Below are 15,786 nucleotides of genomic sequence, written 5' to 3'. Positions count from 1 at the left end.
TCGGATGCTTAACCGGCTGAGCCATCCAGGTGCCCCAACACATACAATACTTTTAAAACAGTGCCTGGCATATAGAGAAGTGCTCAATAAAATTGGCTGTTTAAAACATCCCTAACAACTGGTCACAGTTGGCCCATTAATATGAGGTTCTCCCTGTTCTTGCTGTCACTGTAAAAAAAAAAAAAAAAAGTTATTAAAAAAATGGCCTTGTTTTTTCTAAGTAGCATGCCAAATACTACCATTGCTTTTTGGTGCTGTAGAGTTAGCTATTCATGTGGATGCTGTACCATTCAGGTTCTTTGCCAGTTATCAGAAAGTGTTAAATATATACGACTGAAAAATCCTCTTGGCTTCATGTTGGAAGAAACTACTTTGCAGTCTCACTAATTTGTGAACCTGTTTGCTCTTCCTTTGTCAATTCAGGAAAAGTTGAGGAAAGGACAGAGAAGGAATCCAGTTTTTTCGGGTAGAAGCAAAATTATTACACAAAGAATGAAATGTAAAAAGGGTTTTTTAGGAATGACTTGATCATAAGAATGGCTTTTATATGACGGCCTCAAAGAGGCCAAAGAAGATTAAAACCACTTCCCTCTTGCTGTCACTTTTATATTATGTATCCTTGTTTTAAAGCAGTCTTACCTTTACAAAACCAGCCTGATTTTATTTATTTTTAATGTTTATTTTTGAGAGAAAGAGGGAGGGAGGCACAGAATCCAAAGCAGGCTCCAGGCTCAGAGCTGTCAGCACAGAGCTCAATGTGGGGTTCGAACCCACAAACTGAGATCATGACCTGAGCTGAAGTTGTATGCTAAACCAGCTGAGCCGCCCAGGCGCCCCTTAGTTATTTATTTTTAAAGTAAATACACTGTGTGTGTGTTTTGAGAGAGTGAGAAAGAGAAGGAGAAAGGGAAGGGAGAGGGGTTTGGAGGAGTGAGAGAGGTAGAATTTGATAAAAGAGAATCAGTGTGGGTGGCTCAGTTGGTTGAGCGTCCGACTTCGGCTCAGGTCATGATCTCACAGTCTGTGAGTTTGAGCCCCGCATCGGGCTCTGTGCTGATGGCTCAGAGCCTGGAGCCTGCTTCCGATTCTGTGTCTCCCTCTCTCTCTGCCCCTTCCCTGCTCATGCTCTGTCTCTGTCTCAGAAATAAATAAAAAACATTAAGAAAAAAAAAAATTAAAAAAAAAAAAAAGAATCAGTGTTAAATCATGTGTACCTGCAAAGATACAGTAAAAGTTTAGTGGCCTAAAATACTAGAAAAGCTCTGACGATCTGGTTGGTAGAGAAAAGGCCAGTCTGGGTATAGGAAACAACATAAACAATGGCAAGGAATTTGGAATGAACATAGAATGTCCTAGAGGGGAAGAGTAAGATCCTCATTTGGGGGAGACTTGGTTGTTCGAGAGGGAAGGGCCTTGTTTTGGGGAGACTTTGTTCTTGAGGGATGCCCTAGATCTTGATAGATATAATTATGGTACCTTGAGAGTTCATTGATAATTGTGTTGAGAATAGTGGTTAATGTTGTTTGGCTCACTCGGTTAAGTGATTTCTTCTTAAGTCTCAAAATGCCTATAACTAAGCTTTTTGCTGCAGCAAAATTGCATACTACTTTTTTATTTTGGACTTTGAAAGGTAATAATCAATACTGGAAACTTAACAGATCTTTCAGTTGCAAGGGCTTGTTCTACATGAAGGCAGGCAGGTAGAACTGTTGCATTTATGGTAAGAACTGGAATACAGATGTTTTAAATGGACATGAGTGTGCTTGAAACATTTAGTTGGTAGGTAAATAGAAGACCATGGTTAATTTTTTGTGTTTACCTAAATTGCATGTTTTTTTTTTAAATTAAAAATGCAGTTATTGAGCGTATTTTTCCTCCCTGTCAGAATTAGTATTCACTTGTTTGAAGATACTAGCTCAGTAACTCTCTTTTCTGATGTTATTTCCGTTTTACAGATGAGAAACTTCGTGAACTTCCCAAACTGATACAAGTAAGTTTGGAGCCAAAATTAACATCCTGAACTGTCTGATTCCAGAACCTGTGATCATACCTAATCGTATGTAGTGGCACTATATTGTAGTGCCTCTCATTGAAACATAGTGTAAGGCCCTTGGGTTCCGAGTAGGAAAATGACTTTGCATAGGAAATCATGATCTGTATAGAACACATAGAAATGTAAGTAATTAGGGGCACCTGGGTGGCTTAGTCGGTTGAGCATTGACTTTGACTCAGGTCATGATCTCACAGTTCATGAGTTCGTCTCCGTGTGGGGCTCTGTGCTGACAGCTCAGAGCTTGGAGCCTGCTTTGAATTGCTTTGAATTGCTCCTCCTCTCTCTGCCCCTCCCCCACTCACACTCTGCTTGTCTCTCTCTCAAAAATAAATAGGCATTGAGGGGAAAAAAAGAGGAATTGACCAGAAACAGTTGTGTTGTCAGTTGAATCCTAACTGGTAATTTTGTTTCTTAGGTAATTAAGGTCTAATTTTTAAATGAACAAATGTTTAAAAATCAGTTAGCTAAACCAAATGGTGGTGATACTGGTGGCATGGAATGGAAAGATGGAAATTGAGCGTTTCAGGGAAAGTAATGGGAATTGGTGTTAGGTTTTGTTATTGGAAATAGATTAAAATGTTTTCTAGCCTTGAAAACCTAGGCCTACCAAGATTTCCAGTGGAGTATGAAGAAAGAAGGAGTGGTGGAGGGAGGAGGAGGGAGGCCAGTGATGGATTTTGTTCAGGATATGTAGACTTGGAGGTGCTATGGTGATAGTCCATAGGAGACCCTGTATTTTGTGGTACTGTGCTAGTAGTAATAGCAATCAAGAGATGCCAGAGCTCTCTGGTGGTAGCATAAACCTTAAAGAGAGGCTTATCATTTGTGTGGGGGAAGGACTAGATACTGTTGAATGTGGCCCTGGTCAGGTCTGCTTATGAATGGTTTCAGACTTTTAATGAAAAGATAAGTGCAGAATATTTTTTTTCAGTGCTCATTACCATAAATACAGTTTTTGGTTTTTTTTTTTTAAAGATACTTGTGTCCCATTTAAGTCTTCTCAAATCTCGCCAGTGGTCTGTATACCACAGCATGGAAATACTGGTAATTGAAAATATAACCATATGCTATAGGATGTAGGATTTAGGTTAAAGACTGACGATATAAATCAGTAGAAAAGAAAAAGGGTAAGCTCTTTCTAAAGTCTTATATATCTTTGCATTTTAGCATATTTAAATGTCCTGATTGAAAACAGTAGTACACAGATGTGGTGTTCAAGTCATAGGCCTGCTGTTTTACCAGAGAGCTGGATAAAACGCATTTGTCCTTCTGCCCCTTACAGACATTAGTTCCTCTGACAAACTGTTTTCAGGTTGAAAAATGCAAGAAACTTATGAGTAGTGCTGATTGACATTAGATATGTTTACATGCTTATTGGAAACTTGAGAATTTGAATTGTGTGGATTATTATTTTCATGTTGAATTGAGTAGTATAAGTTTGTGATGTATAAACAATATGCTTGGAATATTCCATAATTTATGCAGAACAGGTTTATTTTTATTTTTTGAGAGAGAGAAAGCATAAGAGAGCTAAGGGGAGGGAGAGAGAGAGAGAAATTGAGGCTAGAGCTCACAAACTGGGAGATCATGACCTGAACTGAAGTCAGATGCTTAACCAACTGAGCCACCCAGGAGCCCCAGAATTGGTTTAGATTAGGCTATTTGAGAAGTTTTTCATCTTGTTTTAAAGAATATTTTACCAATATTTTAATATGTTTGGTATGAATACAAGTAATCTAAGCGAATATACTTTTTTTTAATCCCCATTTCCCCTTTTCCCCTTACTGGGTTAAGCAAAATGATAGCTTAAGAATTTTTAAAATTCAGAGTTTGGTTTTTTATCTTCAGTATGAACCCATGACTTGAGTTTTAGGAGTTGTTATTTTAGTGTAGTTATTTCAAAACAAAAAAGGAGAAATCTCTTTTGCTTAATAGCTAATTTCTTTTTATTTTTTTTATTTATTTTTTTTAATAGCTAATTTCATATTAGCCCTGATTTAACGTGGTACTTTTGCCCTCCTTTCCTGTAAAGCATGTTGATGAATTCTACTTTTTGACTTCAGCTGAAAAGGTTTTTTTTTTTTTTTTTTTTTTTTCTCCCCTTGTATCTGTTTGGATGACAGTCACATGTTTCTCTCTGTTTACATAAGATAAATGTTAGTAGTTTAAAAGCGTAGGTCTTTTCCTGGGTTTCTGTTGAATTGTATGATATTAAAAGGATGGTCTTAAGAAGATGGTGTTCTGGTCAAGACAATTTCTGGTCTTTTGGCTATTTAATAATTGAGAACTGCTTCGAAAGAGTAGGTATTTGAACATGCTGTTTTAAACAGAGCCTGTGTTGTAGTGTGTGGTTATTGGAAGTTATTTGGGTTTTTATTGGCTTGCTTTCAAAAATATGAGTAGCCCCCTACCTAATTGCCAGAATATACATTTTAAGTAGGCCAGTAGAAGAGTGGATTCTTTTCATTGCACATAGCCTATATTACTTGAGTTTTGTCTCTCTTTTCTTGAATGTACCTATTGGCTAGCTGGAATTGGGCAGTTTTTAATTATGAATACAGCAGTTAAAAATTCAGATCTGTTTCTTCATTATTAAGTTGTATGCTTAAAAGGTGGACGTGCATTTTCATTCAGCTTTCTGGTACTTGTCCATTTTGATGCCCATTACCCTGTATAAAACTGAGTGGACAAAACCAGAACTTTGGACAGTCTGTTTACAGACTGGGAGAGGAACATTAACATTCCTAAATATAATATTAATATACTAATAATATGCAGATTGAGATATTGATAGCTATTTTTTTGAAGAGTTTATTTACATTTTTCCTAGAATTGGTGTTAAACATCTCAAGTACCTGGGCAAAACAGGATAATCATGCTCGTTTATACATGGGCACACTGTTGAGTTCCCATGGTAAACTGACCTTCATATTAAATTGTTTGTTTTTCAAGAAAAGAAACCTCTTATGCAGCTGTGAGGTGAGGGGAGCTTTGGTATAAAATGGGTGGGAGTTTGGAGAGTCTGTTTTTGTTTGTTGAGGGCAGGGTCCAGAGCAAAGCATATTAAGCAGTATAAATCTGCAGGTTTCAAAATAATGGGATATGTTGAATTTTGCTTAGTTTTTTAGTTGCCTGTTTTTTTTTCCTTTTTTGTATTTTTGGTTTTTGTTACCTATCTCATTTGATTAGTTTTCTTTTTCTATTGAGTACATAAGAAATAGCTCATAATTTAAATATTTAAAAACTTTTTGCGGAGTGCCTGGGGACTCAGTCGGTTGAGCGTCCAACTCGGCTCAGGTCATGATCTCACAGTTTGTGGGTTTGAGTCCCACGTCAGGCTCTGTGCTGACAGCTTAGAGCCTGGGCCCTGCTTCACATTCTGTGTCTCCGTCTTTCTCTGCCCCTCCCCGGCTCGCGCACTCTCTCTCTCTCTCTCTCTCTCTCAAAAATAAATAAACATTAAAAAACAAAAAAACCTTTTTGAGACCTTATTGTAAAATTGCTTATCTTCATAGGGATTGGTCATTTAGGTGTTTTGTCCTAAAAAGGTAGTTAAAATTTTATTCTTTGAACAGTAGGAAGCAGGGACAGAGTCTGCAGTCTCATGTTAAGAGATAATCATATAATATGTTAAAGGGGAGAATTATAATTAGGAAAATTTAAATTTCCATGAGGAGCTATGAATTTCTGGAGTAGGAAGGTTTTTCTTTCCCTTTTTATTTAAAAAATGTTTTTTAAATACAGGGCTTGATCCCATGACCCTGGGTTATGTATTGAAACAGAGATTTTGTTTTTTGGTTTTTTTTTTATTTTTTGGTGTGTTCAGCATTGTCTTATGTGTTGCTGGTTCAAGAGACTTATTACCAGTGAAAGACTCTTTGGTATAGAAATGTGATTATAAGATGAAGTTTAAGTTACAGTTTCTGGCAGATTACTGGGTTTTTGTTTTTCAAGAAGGTAGTTTTTTTTTTGTTTTTTGTTTTTTTTGGTTAGGAAGTGATAATATTTTAGCTGCTTATCTGTGCTCTACAGCTGGCAGAGGAATGCATACTGATCATGAATTTGCATCTGGATCCCTGAAAATGCACAGACGTTACTTAGTGTTTCCAAGTAGAAAAGATAATGTAGAGTCTGTCTCTTTCTCTCTCCCATCTTGTTTAGAGATATCATTGAAAGGAGGTCAGTGACTCAATTTTATATTTACTGTTTCTTCTTATCTTTTCCAAAGCATGGATCTAATTAATAAGTAGGGGAGAAAAGTCACACTGACGACATTCAACCATGTGAGAATGTTTTAGCTGATACTAGAATTGCAGCTCCTTTAAGGGTGGGAACTTTGATTCGTTCATTGCTGCATTCCCAGTGCCTAGAATAGTGCCTATGATCCCCAAATACTTGTCAAATAAATGAACCTCCACCACAGTGAACTTGTCATGATAGGTGAATGCAGCCATGCTTTTTGAACTCTGTTTCTATTTTTATTTGTAGTTGACTTCAGCAGCAAAGGTTTTAGAAAACCTGAGGTTTGGACTTCTAGGAGTACCAAGCCATAGTAGTTTTACTCAGCTGGTAAATGCTTGGGTTTTGGTTAATGTTGATGATTAAATCATTTCCCCACAATGGGATAATTCCACCCACCATGCCACAGAATCCTAGTTCGGGAAGATCATATTATCCATCAGATACCTGAAAAGTTGTTAGGCATAAACAAGGAAACACATACTGAAAAGGTTTTTGTCTAAAATAGTGGCAGTTGGAAAGCCACTTAAAATTTAACATCGAATTATTTTATATTGCCTCCACACTGAAATTTTGCTGTGAATCTGTTTTCTTAAAATGCAGTACATGTGCTAGAAAAGGCATTTCTTTCACATACAGTGAAAATAAAAGATTTCTTTGGGGTTCCTGGGTGTCTCAGCTGTTTGATTGTCTGACTTCGGCTCAGATCATGATCTTGTAGTTCATGAATTCAAGCCCTGCATTGGACTGTGCGCTGATAGCTCAGAGCTTGGAGCCTGCTTTAGATTCTGTGTCTCCCTCTCTCTCTCTGTTCCTCCTCTACTTGTGCAAGCACACGTTCTTTCTCTCTCTCAAATAAACGTTGGAAAAAAAAAAAAGATTGCTTTAAAATTATTCATTGTTGCCTTTTTGAAGTTTCGGACTCTTGGGGCACATGAATGGGTCAGTTGGTTAAGCGTTGGACTCTTGATTTCAGCTCAGGTCATGATCTCACAGTTTGTGGGTTTGAGCCCCACATCGGGCTCTGCACTGACAGTGAGGAGCCTGCTTGGGATTCTGTCTGTCCCTCTCTGCTTACACTCTCACTCTCTTAAAAAAAATAAATAAACTTAAAAAAAAAAGTTTTGAACTCTTAATTATCCTGTATTTGAAAGTGAGACAGGACTATGTAAAAAAAAAAAAAAAAATGCATCGTTCTTTTAAAGTTAAAATATACACTAGCCAAAAAAAGTGCTGCTTTAGCCACCTGTGTCACACCCCCCAACATTTTAAGAGGCCTGGCCCTGAGTCTCTTTGTTTTTCCTCATAAATTTGGTTCAATCTGATTAGTTTTTGTAGTTTGAAGTCTTTTATTATATATATAGTCCAAATTGATGTGCCTCTTTGCCCTGTTGAACCCTATGTGGTGGTACTTCAAATATTTTCAATATATATTGAGGGTCACCCAAACCTTACTGCTCTTACTCTCTGAGGTATACATGACTGTATCCTGGGATACCTGCTGCTATCATTGAAAGGTAGCTTATGGCACCAGAGAGCTTCTTTCAGACCTCTACACCTCTACATGGCCTTTATCTGGCAAATAGTCCTAAGAGGAAGGGGAAGGGTTTTTTTTGTTTTTGTTTTTTGTTTGTTTTTGTTGGCAGTGTCTCACAGTGACATACTTGCTTCCAACCAAGTAGTTGTTTGATTGTGGTTATTAGGAAGGAGAGTCATTGCCATCATTGAAGCAGACTGTCTGAACCTTTTTGTTGAATCTGCTGTTGTTTGGTCCATCTCTTGGAACTTTACACCTGTGGAAACTTTATGCAAACACTTCTGTATTGACGGACTTCTCATATGTTTGACAGAATAAATTATCAAGTAATTTAAAACCTGTCAAATGATTTTTATGGTAGATACAGTGATTTCCTTGAAGTAAATTTAGCACTTTGAATCAGTTTATTATTACCCCTAGACTTGACCTGTCTGTTGAATTTAATCCCTCCTGCCCCCTCCCCCCCTCCCCCCACCTGCTGGATATACATCTGCTTGGGAGGCCACCTTTCTTTTATTTTTATTTTTATTTTTATTTTTTTAAAGATTTTTAATTCTTAATCTTTTTTTGAATGTTTATTTTTGAGAGAAAGCGAAACAGAGACAGGGCACTAGTGGGGGTGGGGAGAGGCAGAGAGAGAGGGAGACACAGAATCTGAAGGCAGGCTCCAGGCTCTGAGCTGTTAGCACAGAGCCCAACACAGGGCTCAAATCCACAAACTGGGAAATCTTGACCTGAGCCGAAGTTGGATGCTTAAGCAACTGAGCCATCCAGGTGCTCCAGTAATCTCTATCCCCATCGTGGGGCTTGAACTCATGATCTTGAGATCGAGTTGCATGCTTTTCTAACTGAACCAGCCAGGCGTCCCACCTTTCGTTTCTTAATGATATTGTCCTTTTTCTATTCACCACAGGCCTTAACATTTCATTTTGCAGTTACTGTTGACAACTTGCTCTGCCTCTTTTTTTCCCCATTTCTAATCAATTACTAAGCTCAGGCAATTAATGCTTTTACTCACTCTGATATATTCCTATGCATTTTTGCTACAGTTGAGATATTTGGCTGTTAGCAGTTCATATCTGAACTACTAATCTGGGAATATGCTAAGTCAATTTTCCCTCCCAGACCCTTCTACTTACTGCTTGCTGCTGTTAAATACCACCATTTTCATGTTTCTATTTTCGTGCTGATTTGGTTTCACACCATTGAATTAAATCTGACTCCTTAGCCTGACATTGAAGGACCACAGTTGTGTCCTGCCTTTCTAGTCTTCTCTTCCTGAATACTTTCTTGATGTTCTGACCTATTCTCTGTTTCTCAGAAATGTCCTGATTACTTCCTACTGTGGTATTAATAGCCATGCTCTCTAGAATTGTCCCTGTCCCTTCTTTCTCTTTAGTTAAGTCACATACAATCTGTAAAACCCAGTTGAAATTCTTCATCAGCTCTGAAGCCTCCCTGGGCTGTCCATCCTCTGAACTCTGAACACATGCATGTCATTGGACAGTTAACCTCATAGTACTCTGATAACTTCCTGAGTTACAATGAGCTGTGTCTCATTTTTTGTTTATAATAGTTTTTTTTTTTTTTTTTTTTTTACATTTATTTATTTTGAAAGAGTGAGTAAGCACAGGCAGGGGTGGGGGGCGCACAGAGAGAGAGAGAGGGAGAAAGAGAATTCCAAGCAGGCTCTGTGCCATCAGTGGAGGAGCCAGATGTGGGTCTCAAACTCAAACCTACAGAATATGACCTGAGCCAGAATCCAGAGTTGGATGCTTAACTGACTGAGCCACCCAGGTGCTCCTGTTTGTACTAGTTTTAAAGTGGAATAATGTCTCTTCACATACACTATTTCATCTGTTTTGTTGTTTTAAAAAAAAATTTTTTTTTTAATGTTTATTTACTTTTGAGAGAGAGACAGAGTGTGAGTGGGGAGGAGCAGAGAAAGAGGGAGACAAAGAATCTGAAGCAGGCTCCAGGCTCTGAGCTGTCAGCACAGAGCCTGACACGGGGCTCGAACCCACAAACCGTGAGATCATGACCTGAGCTGAAGTCGGACACTTACTGACTGAGCCACCCAGATGCCCCTGTTGTTGTTTTTAAGGACAAAGAGACCAAGCATCTCTCTCTTTCTCTCTCTCTTTTTTGTTAACGTTTATTTTTGAGAGACAGCATGTGTGCATGTGCAAGGAGGGAAGGGGCAGAGAGAGACGTGCACATGTGAGCAGGAAGGGACAGAGAGGGAAAGAATCCCAGGTAGTCTTCATGCTTAGCATGGAGCCCAACGTGGGGCTTGATCCCACAACTGCGAGATCATGACCTGAGCCAATATCAAGAATTGGCTGTTTGACTGAGTGACCTAGGCGCTCCAGTTATCTCTTCTTTTTAACAAATGATTATTTATTATCCTAAAGTAAAAAATCATGGATAATATAATGTACCTACTGATGTAATTTAGAAGGAAAATATTTGTAATATGTATTTCAGTATTCACGTGCTTAGCAAAAATTATACACTAGCATGGAAAGGTCCTGCAGATTTACAGACCCCCAACTTTTCTTCTGTATTATATCTTTTTAAACAACTTAACAAGATTAAACTTGATACTTTGTGTCTCAAGTTGCAAATTATGAATAGCTTTATTTTTGATACAGAATGTGGTTAATATGGCTTCTAAGTTACAAAATTTATAAATTATGTAAAAAATTTTTTAATGTTTATTTTTGAGAGAGAGAGAGAGAGAGAGAGAGAGAGAGAGAGAGAACAAGCGGGGAAGGGGCAGAGAGAGAGGGGAGACAGAATCTGAAGCAGGTTCCAGGTTCCGAGCTGTCAGCACAGAGCCCCATGTGGGGCTCAAACCTGTGAACCGTGAGATCATGACTTGAGCCAAAGTCAGATGCTTAGCCAACTTAAGCTACCCCAGTGCCCTTAAGTTACAAAATTAAAGTTATTGGGAGACAAAAATTTTACTTGTAAAATGGTTAAAACACTTTATTATTGCATATTTAGCTTCCTTTTTATGGTTCTTATCAGTTAAAAGTTTTCTGGAAGTTATGGATATAATGTGCTATGTTGACTGACTCCTTAATTTTAGGATTTTAATATTTTATACAGTTTTGTTTATTTATATGATTTCATGTCGTGTAACAGCCAAAAGGTTGAGTTGTCTGCAAATACTGAGAAATCATTGTAAGGGAATCAGGTCGATTAAGTCTTTTATCTCTGTAAAGGTCAGGTTTGCCTAGTTGTGATAAAAATTCTTCGTGCCTAGACCATACCACCCCCTGCCACTTCTGTCCCAATTTTTTTCAGACACATAAAAGATCCTTTGGTAGAAGCCAGTTGTGTGTACAAAACACCTTAAATTACCAAGTCCAAGCCTAGATCTCCTGTGAGATCAGTTAAGCATCTGACTTTGGCTCAGGTTATGATCTCACGGTTTGTGAGTTTGAGCCCCACATCGGGCTCAGTGCTGCCAGCTCAGAGCCTGGAGCCTGCTTCACATTCTGTGTCTCCCTCTCTCTCTGCCCCTACCCTGCTCATGCTCTGTCTCTATATCAAAAATAGACATTAAAAAAAGAAATAAAGTATTGGTTCATGTAGTAGTAAAAGTTTAGGTGAGAAGCCATCAGAAATGATGATTGAGGAGAAACTCTTAAATAGGAGTATCTGTAGGTTCCTGGAAAGTTCTGTCTGTACAGTTCTGTAGTTTCTAAAGGCATGATGAGGCCTGACTGGGCTTATTCTGGGCAATTAAACATTTTAAAATCTATTGTTGACTAAATCAACATTATAACAATTTAAAAAATGTATTAATATGGCATTCCAACTTGTAGAGAAAAGTCTTGTGGGGAGATTTAAGTGGCTTAACTTGATTGGAAGGCTATTTGTAAAATTACTGGTTTTTCTTTTGCAGATTGTCTTGTGAAACCTTCTAATAGAGAAAGTTCTTGGGACAAACTTCACTTGGTAAGTTTATTGTATTGTTCCCCCCCCCCCCCCCCCACCTTGTGCTGTTTTGAAGCAGCAAAGACTAATATAAAGATTAATTTGTGTGTGTGGGGGGGCCCTGTCTGTCCATGTACATAATTATTTAGATGAGCTCTTATATGTTCACTTTAATGTTAAATCTCTAAATACGATTTTTTCACTAGAGTTCAAGGCAGATTATTTTTTCCATATATAATGTGCTGTAATACAGTATACTATACTTGGAAACTTGTATTTAAATTGAGATTAAATGAGTTGTAGCCCTACTAACGTTGTTTAGAATAGACCGTTCTTTTTTTTTTTTTTTTTTTTTTTCCAATATATGAAGTTTATTGTCAAATTGGTTTCCATACAACACCCAGTGCTCATCCCAAAAGGTGCCCTCCTCAATACCCATCGCCCACCCTCCCCTTCCTCCCACCCCTCATCAACCCTCAGTTCTCAGTTTTTAAGAGTCTCTTATGCTTTGGCTCTCTTCCACTCTAACCTCTTTTTTTTTTTTTTTCCTTCCCCTCCCCCATGGGTTTCTGTTAAGTTTCTCAGGATCCACATAAGAGTGAAAACATGGTATCTGTCTTTCTCTGTCTTATTTTACTTAGCATAACACTCTCCAATTCCATCCATGTTGTTACAAAGGGCCAGATTTCATTCTTTCTCATTGCCACGTAGTACTCCATTGTGTATATAAACCACAATTTTTTTATCCATTCATCAGTTGATGGACATTTAGGCTCTTTCCATAATTTGGCTATTGTTGAGAGTGCTGCTATAAACATTGGGGTACAAGTGCCCCTATGCATCAGTACTCCCGTATCCCTTGGGTAAATTCCTAGCAGTGCTATTGCTGGGTCATAGGGTAGGTCTTAGAATAGACAGTTCTTAACAATATGGAATTCTCTTAAATTGAAACCTTGATTCTTCTTTTGAGTTCTCTTAAATTGTTACATATCTATATAAAAATCAAGGCCTCATTACTAGACTTAGTGTTACAAATGTGATATTTAACTAGAAAAGAAGTTCTAAAAAAATTGGTAATCCTGTCCCCAGCATGGTTATTAATGTCTGACCTGTTCTTCTTTTCATAGATTTGTGTGTGTCTATGACTACTTCAGTCTTTAGTACTGCCTCCTGTTTCTGCCATTTGTTTTAATTTAGGAAATCTAATTTTATTTAAAAAATTTTTTTTAATTTATTTTTTAGAGAGAGAGACACACACACACACACACAGAGCATGAGTGAGGGAGGGGCAGACAGAGAGGGAGACACAGAGACTAAAGCAGGCTCCAGGCTCTGAGCCCTCAGGACAGAGCCTAATGTGGGGCTTGAACTCGCGAACTGCAAGATCATGACCTCAGCTGAAGTCAGATGCTTAACTGACTGAGCCAGCCAGGGGCCCCAGGAAATTATAATCTAATTTTAAATTTTTTTTAATGTTTATTTATTTTTGAAACAGAGGAGACAGAGCATGAGTGGTGGAGGGGCAGAGAGAGAGAGGGAGACACAGAATCCGAAGCAGAAACCGAGCTGTCAGCACAGAGCCTGATGAGGGGCTTGAACTCACAGACCTTGCGATCATGACCTGAGCCAAAGCCAGCGCTCAACCGACTGAGCCACCCAGGCACCCCTATAATCTGATTTTATTGACAAGAGAAGTTGTCGCTTCTAGATCCACTTCAGTACAGTACCTTGTTCTGCCACCTTCAGCTTGACATTGCCTCCAGAATAAGGATCAGTCTCCTTAGCATGGCATTTTAGGCTCTTGACAAGCAGCTTTTAAACATGTCTCCTGCAGGGGTGCATGGATGGCGCATTCTGTTGAGCACCTGACTCTTGGTTTTGGCTCAGGTCATGATCTTGCAGTTCATGAGTTTGAGCCCCACATTGGGCTCTGGGCTGACGGCATGAGCCTGCTTGGGATTCTGTGTCTCCTTCTCTCTGTCCCTCCCCCACTTCTGCGTGCCTGCTCACTCACGCGCGCTCTCTCTCTCGCTCTCTCTCTCTCGCTCGCTCGCTCTCTCTCTCTCGCTCGCTCTCTCAAAAATAAACTTAAAAAAAATTTAAACACATCTCCTGCAAATAGTCACCCATTTCCCCCATACAACTAGGATACCTTTTGCTGTAGCCATATTGACCTACTTTCCCTCGAGTACTCTCCAGTATGCCTTTTTTTTTCCTTGTCTTGTCTTCGTCTCAGTCTCAGTCTTAGTCTTTGTTTCAGTCTTCATCTCAGTCTTTGCTTGTGCCATCATTACTATTCTCTGTTTCAGTAGTTGAGAATCTGACCAGTTCAACTATTAAAAGCTCAGTTCTAAAAAGCCTTCCTGAGTACTCAGACCAGAATCTATTTCTCTGCCTTTTACATCGTCATGGAGTTATATTTCTGCATCTCTTTTCACACTTTGCCTTTATTATCTGTTTGTTGCCCCCATAAGATTGTGAACACCTCAGGCAAGAACTGTGTTCATAAAAGAATTTTCAGTTCACACAAGCATTTCCAGAGTCCTGGGATATAGGACTTCTCACTATAATTTGATTTTAAGTAGGATTTTCATTTTTGTTTTGTGTGTGTGTGTGTGTGTGTGTGTGTGCGCGCACGCGCACGTGCGTATTAAGAATAAGGGAGAAGAGTAGATTTTGTTTAGGAATTTGAATTTAGGAAATTAATAAATTTGTTTATTTGTTTAGGAAAATAAATTTGTTTAGGATTTTGAATTAATTTAGGAAATTATCCTCTAATTTTAAATCTAATTTAGTAGGGATTAGTTATAATCTTGTTGATTCAGGGTATTGTTTTTTCCCTTCTTTTTGGATTTATATGCTATGTATGATCTGTGACCTTATAGTTTGAATTGTTCAGTATCTTACTTGGTTGAGTTATTGTTTGCAAGTGTAAGTTTTAGTTATTGAGAAAGAAATTGGGTAATTTTTCCTTTGCAGGTGACTGAAAGATGAGATACTATGTTCAGTAGGGAGATTAAATATTTTACTTTTGTAATGATTTCTCAGAAGTCACATCTGTGAAGTGGTATTAATGATGGAGCCCAGAGAAGCCTGCAGATTCTAGCTGTCAAATTCTCATGCATATATTAAGAAAAGGGAGATCATTTGGCTCTGATGATTAGAATAAGAATCTTTTCCTTCATTTGGCCCAGTGGGGGTCCGTATTATAACTTATTAGACCTTTAATCCTAATGTATTACTTGACTCTGCAGTGTTTACTTTTTACATTACCATAATAATGTAAATATTTATTGATTTTTAATTTTAGAATCATTAACTTGAGATAAGGCACCTAAGACTTATATTGCAAAAACAATGAATTTAAAGTGTTACATTCTATTTTAAAAAAAATGTTTGTTTATTGTGAGAGAGTTTGTGCGTGCACAAAAGGGGCAGAGAGAGAGAGAGAGAGAGAGAGAGAATCCCAAGCAGGCTCCATGCTGTCAGTGCAGAGCTTGATGTGGGGTTCGATCTTATGGGCAGTGAGATCATGACCTGAGCTGAAATCAAGAGTCGGATGCTTAACTAACTGAGCTACCCAGGTGCCTTAAGTGTTACATTCTTAAGAAACATGGTCTGGGTGTGAGGGAAAGATGTGAGATTATTAAATTAATTCTGATGTCAGGAAACATTATTTCAATTAGTATAGGGGCACCTGGGTGGCTCAGTTGGTTAAGCATCCAACTTTGGCTCAGGTTAGACCTTATGATTCATGAGTTTGAGCCCTGCATCAGGTTCTCTGCTTTCAGAGCAGAGCCCGCTTCAGATCTTCTATCTGCCCCCGCTTTCTCTCACAAAAAGAAATAAACATTTATTACTATAATATGGGCCCTAGATTATAAGAGACTCAAGAGACATGACTAGATTCAATATGTGATCCTAGACTGGATCCTCTATTAAGGGAAAAAATTAATGTGAAGGATATAATTGATTAAGTTGACCAAATTGGATATAGATTAAAGTACTT

General features: G+C 38.2%; 1 protein-coding gene across 5 annotated transcripts in view; it reads left to right on the top strand.

Moving 5' to 3' along the window:
• Window positions 1-15,786, top strand: part of MTMR3 (myotubularin related protein 3) — a 143,362-nt gene that overhangs the window by 72,997 nt on the left and 54,579 nt on the right. For 3 of the 5 annotated variants that reach the window (XM_042910219.1, XM_042910215.1, XM_042910218.1), the window contains exons 2-3: window positions 1,956-1,990; window positions 11,746-11,798. The gene's annotated coding sequence lies outside the window, so the exon portion shown is untranslated. Of the gene's footprint in view, window positions 1-1,955; window positions 1,991-4,214; window positions 4,354-11,745; window positions 11,799-15,786 lie in introns of those variants that run through there. The other 2 variants (XM_042910217.1, XM_042910216.1) reach the window with 2 other exon arrangements.

This window comes from Panthera leo, chromosome D3 (genome assembly GCF_018350215.1).
Source record: "Panthera leo isolate Ple1 chromosome D3, P.leo_Ple1_pat1.1, whole genome shotgun sequence".
NCBI lineage: Eukaryota > Metazoa > Chordata > Mammalia > Carnivora > Felidae > Panthera > Panthera leo.
This window is presented reverse-complemented; position numbering and strand designations above follow the sequence as displayed.